The 5526-nt window shown below is 40.0% G+C and overlaps 1 pseudogene; it reads left to right on the top strand.

Annotated features, from left to right (window-relative positions):
* Positions 1-1546: 1546 nt before the first annotated feature.
* On the top strand, positions 1547-3827 carry LOC126602270 (uncharacterized; annotated as a pseudogene).
* The last annotated feature ends 1699 nt before the right edge of the window (positions 3828-5526 follow it).

Raw genomic sequence — 5526 nt, 5'->3', positions numbered from 1 at the left:
TCAATAACGGGGTTAGGTTTCAATTTTTGAATCCAGGTCAAAGCCGTTTATCTGTATACGTGTAAGTAATATATTGAGTTAAAAACTACCAGCTGAGATGGGAACTAATTTTGTTGAGAAATTACTGGGTCCTCATACGATCATACCCATTAACCACAAATTTTTAGTCTGTTTTTGCTCACTCCTTAACCCAAGATAACCGTTACCCCCCTCAAAATTGTGCCACGTTGTCTATTTTAACTAATGATAATTACCTATGCATTTAATTAAAAGCAATTGACTCAGTTATCCTATTTTCTTCCTCTCTTTTTGGCTTACGGCACAACTCCACTCTTCCTATCAATAGTCTACTGCAACAACACAAAGAAGAAAAAAAACGATGAGCACTGGCTAGAATTGTTTGAGAAAACAAAGATAGAAACTTAAACAAACTAAAAAATTAATAAGTAATAACAAACAAATAAAAAGAAAATTGTCAATAAATTTAAGATAAAAAATAAAAGAAAGAAGAAGATAGATCTTTATCATTTACTGAGTAATCGTGCATGCAGAACGATGATGACTTCTTTACCAATTTTGTTGCCATCCCCTCCTGGAAAGGGCTACCTTAACGAGACGACCAGAGGGTGCGCCGCCATTAAGAGTATAAGCCACCAGAGTAAGGGCTGCCGTGGGCATCGGGGGTCTTCCGAAGGGTGGTGTGATTGTTAGATCCCACATCGTTCAGGGGAGAGGATCCTCTATGCCTTATATGTACATGGCCACCTCCATATAGCATGAGGCATTTTGAGAGTTCATTGGCTTCAGGTTCCATATGAACTCCGAAGTTAAGCAAGATCACGCAAGAACAATCCTAAGATGGGTGACCTACTGGGAAGTTCTCGTGTGAGTTCCCATAAACAAAACCGTGAAGGTGTGGTCGGGGCCCAAAACAGACAATATCGTGTTACGGCGAAGGCGGGGCCCGAGATGTGGTGGAGCCCAGGTTGGAATGTGACAATTTGGTATAAGAGCCACTCCGTGGTCGGAAGTGTGCCGACGTGACAATTTGGTATAAGAGCCACTCCGTGGTCGGAAGTGTGCCGACGAGGACGTTGGGCCTCTAAGGGGGTGGATTGTTAGATCCCACATCGCTCAATGGAGAGGATCCTCTATGCCTTATATGTACATGTCCAACTTCATATAGCACGAGACATTTTGGGAGCTCACTGGCTTCAGGTTTCATATGAACTCCAAAGTTAAGCGAGATTGCGCAAGAACAATCTCAGGATGGGTGACCCACTGGGAAGTTCCCGTTTGAGTTCCTAGAAACAAAACCGTGAGGGCATGATCGGGGCCCAAAATGGACAATATCGTACTACGGAGGAGATGGGGCCTAGGATATGGTGGAGCATAGGTCGGGATGTGACAATAGATGGGGCCTAGGATATGGTGGAGCATAGGTCGGGATGTGATAATAATGTTACGATCCCACGTCGGTTACACTAGCAATGGTGTAGTGGTATTAAGTCTCATGCTAGTCTTTTAGTTGGTTTTATCTTGGGCTTGAGTATCTAAAATTGGTATCACAACCAGTCGTTCGTTCCTCTCAATCCTTCTCCATTGTATACCGCCGTAAATGTTTTGCAAAACCCTGGAATCGAGGGTTTCCAATCGGGAAGCCAAGTTTAACGAGTTCAAGAAGTCTCAAGACGAATTGAGGATTTCTCAGGCTAAATTCCGGGCCGAAGTCAAGACTACCAATGATTTAATTCTTCTTCAATTGAAGTTGCTTGCAGAAAAACTAGGTGTGGAATCTTTTGCAGCTACACCAACGCATCAGCCGTTCATCAAATAGACATCTCCTCTCTCTTGAGAAATCGAATGAAATTGTTCTCAATCTTCAATCCTTCCACATGGAAAAGGTTCGAGCCCGAGATAAAAGAGATGAATTCTGGTCTCAATTTCGTCCAAGATACAAGCCCAAGACTCGTCCTTGTCTTCGACCCATATTGAAGAAATTCAAGAAGGTGCGTGACTACGGCAAACACCACGACGATGATTCTGCAACGTTTCATTCCAATCCCAAATTTCAAGGAAGTTTTGGGGTTTTTCAAAAAGCTTTGGCTCGGGAGAACGAAAACGTTTTCGATTTGTTCGACAAGGAAGCTAAAGATTCAGTGGAAATTCCTCCATTTCGTGATTTTGATTGCAAGACAGGTACCATAAACGATTTGGTTTATGGGTTCCCTGTTTCTGATTGTGAATTTATAAGAATGGAGAAAAAAGTTGCTGATTTGAAATTGTTGGCCAGGAAAGGTGAAGACTCTTGCTCTGTGATGTGGGTATTTGTTCTTTTCCTGATGTGGGTTGTTTCCCTGAAGTGGTTTTAATTTCGGTTGCAAAATCTGGTGAAAATGATGCCCACCATGTGTTTGTTGGACTGCAGCCAACGGTGGACATTGCTTCTTTGAAGCTTGGCTTCCATGAATTCACCCGTGACAAAGGCGGAACAACTATTCAAAGGCTCTTTCATTCGAAATCAGCGACATCAGCGACTGTTCTTGAATCTGATTGTAAGAATGGCAAATCTCAAGTTTTCATTTTGGAAATTCATGTTTCTAATGTTGAGTTCAAGAAAGCTAAATTGCCTAGTTCACGTGCACAACAAAATGTCGAACTCAGGTTACATTCTTGATATTAAGATGGGGTACCATATGAGCATTCGTGATAAAGGTGGTACCAATTTTCTCTTCAGTTTTGAGTCAATACTGGCAAGCTACAAGGATTCAGCTTTCTGTGTTGTTATCGATCGTGACAAGTGTGGAACAATTAGTCAGAGGCTCTTCAATTTGAAGTCCAAGAATAAAGATTGTGTTCTGGGTTCTCATTGGTCCAAGGTGTTCAAATGTGAGGTGAGTTTTGATTCTTCCATGATCATTGATGGGGAAGATGCTGGTTATTTGGGATTGCATCATTTAGAAGCTTGTATAGACAAGAACAGAAAAAATGGAAGTAAGTTCACCTTCTCCAGATTTGAAACTAGTTTCTGTGTTGTTGTCCATTGTGACATGTGCTATTGCAAGGGCATTCGGGACAAGGGTGGAGACTCCAAATTCAGGAAGAGCGCTGGTGATGAGGAAAATATGGTGAATTTGTATTTTAATCGGATTGGTTGGTCTAGTTCTTTGCCTACAAACGAGGAGTCATTTGTGAAAAATGTTCTGCAAAAGAAGAAAATGGCAATGGATGAGTTTCTGATGTCAGAAAAATTGACTTTACAACCTGGAGTTGAAGAGTTTATTGATGATGCATACAAGGAAGGGATTCATGTGGTTCTACTGACAACTTATAGTAAGAGTGGGGATCAAATTGGCAGATCAATTGTTGAAAAGCTTGGCAAGGAAAGAATTTCAAAGCTAAAGATTGTTGGATATAAGGAGGTTGACCTAAGTTTGTATACCCAACTAGTAAATGATACAGGATTATCGTCTAGTATGGATAAGCAACTAGCTAAGGAGGCAATAAAAGTAGTTTTTGCTGAGAAACAAAGGATTGCAGATGAGGTGGCATCTATGCTACAGCTAAGTGTAGATATCGATACTAGCCCGCCTGAAAGCTTAGAGAAGATCATTGCTGCATTCCGAGTTGGGGGAGAAGTTGCTGGACTACATGTGTTCTTATTTCAAATACTCATTTCTCTTGTCTAAATGAATCTGGAAATTCTATTGATTGTAGCCAAGATGGAATGATTAGGGTGGTGATGTTGGTTACATATACTACTTGCATAGTTGTAGGTGGAGTATTTTGTAGTACATATATTGAGTTGAGCAGGGCAGGGAAGATGACATTCCCAATTGTTAGTGAAGATTATATGGTTCATAGCTTTCACATGCAGAAGAAGCTTCCATTTGGAAGTTCTGTTCATGGCTCTTTTGGGGTGCAAGATAAGAGTCATATACTTGAAGGTGGGAAAGGCATCTACACTACAACTTTCACATCTAGTTTATTAACTGGTAGAGGAATGATGACAATGATAGATATTGGTATTCTTAAACATTTTAGTAGCGAATATGTTGAGCAAAGGAAGTTGGATGCTGCCTTCACGGTTGCAAAGCACATACCAATTCTGGAGGATGAGTCTAGTGTTTAGGTTCATTATTGTTAAAGCTCTGGAGTAGTAATTTGATCTGGGGAGCTAGTATTACTATGCTGCCTGTTATGAGCTAGTATTACTTTGCTGCCTGTTATAAAAGTTATTATTGCAATTCCACCTTTCACCACTATGATAGTTTGGGTTCGTTGTCAACATTTATGTACGAAATATGCTAATGGACTTAAAACCTTGAGGACAAGATCTCTGATTATGGGAGGGTGTATTATGGTGTTGGGTTCTCAATGGTCAAGCCTTGAAGTTGTCCAGCTTTGCAGATCAAATTCTTCAGGTTTTTCAGTTTCAAGCCTTGCTGCAAGGCTCATTTTATGGGGGAAAACCAAGAGTGGAAATAAGCAGTAAAACATCAAAGATGCAGAACCCAGAGAGAACAGAGAACTATCTTGTTTGCAGATATTATCAAGCTTTGAATGTGGAGGGTACTCAATTAGATATGAGTGTAGTGTTTCAGTTCATACTTCTTTTTCATGTTCCATGTTCTTGCCTGAAAAAGCATTTGGGAAAGTACAAACCACGGTGCCATTGCCAGTTATCACAGATGCTGGGAATTTGCAAGAGGCACCAGTTGCAATCTTGGACAGAAGAATGATCAAGAAAGTGCTACAGCTACGGAAGCCTTAGTTCAATGGCAAAACCACTCCAAAGATGATGCTACATGGGAACTATACCATGAACTGAAGCTTAAGTTCCAGAAATTGTGAACCTTTAATACATTCTTGTGATTGTGTTGTTCCTGGTTTTATTGCTAGTTTTCAATTGTTCTTAGTTCGAAATTGTAAATCTTACTTGTAAGATTGGTTTTAAGGGGGGGTGTTGTTAGGATGCCAGATGGCATCATCTTGTGATGACAGTTAGAGTTGGGTATTAGCATAAATAGTACATTGTAAGAAAAGAAAGGTTGTGAATGAAATATTGATTGTTTGTATTGTTGTTGGTATCTCTCTCTCTGTACAATCGTAGAAGACGTAGAGCAGGTTCTAACACCTCCACCCAAGCTATAATCTTTCACACCCTGACCACTCCCAATTAATCACCATCCGCGTATTACCATGTGCTCTTTATGTATCGACCCAACATATTTTCCTAAATTACCCCAACTTATGAAAAAACCAAACTTAATATCTAAGCTTCTCTTTTGCACCTTAAAAATGGGTTCAAATAAAATTTGCATATACTTTTTTCCTGTCATTTCTATTTAAACATCTTCAAGTTAAAGTGTGAACAATCCCCTACACATCTCTTATGCAATCCAAATTATTTTTGGTGAAAGTTGCAATTTGGTAATACTTGCATCCCTTCATTGAGGAATGAACATATTTTACCCCTTGTGAAATAACGTACCTTAAATATATAATTTCCACAATCGGAATCAT

Source organism: Malus sylvestris, chromosome 15 (assembly GCF_916048215.2).
Source record: "Malus sylvestris chromosome 15, drMalSylv7.2, whole genome shotgun sequence".
Lineage (NCBI taxonomy): Eukaryota > Viridiplantae > Streptophyta > Magnoliopsida > Rosales > Rosaceae > Malus > Malus sylvestris.
The sequence above is the reverse complement of the archived record's forward strand: the minus strand, read 5'-3'. Positions and strand labels throughout refer to the sequence as shown.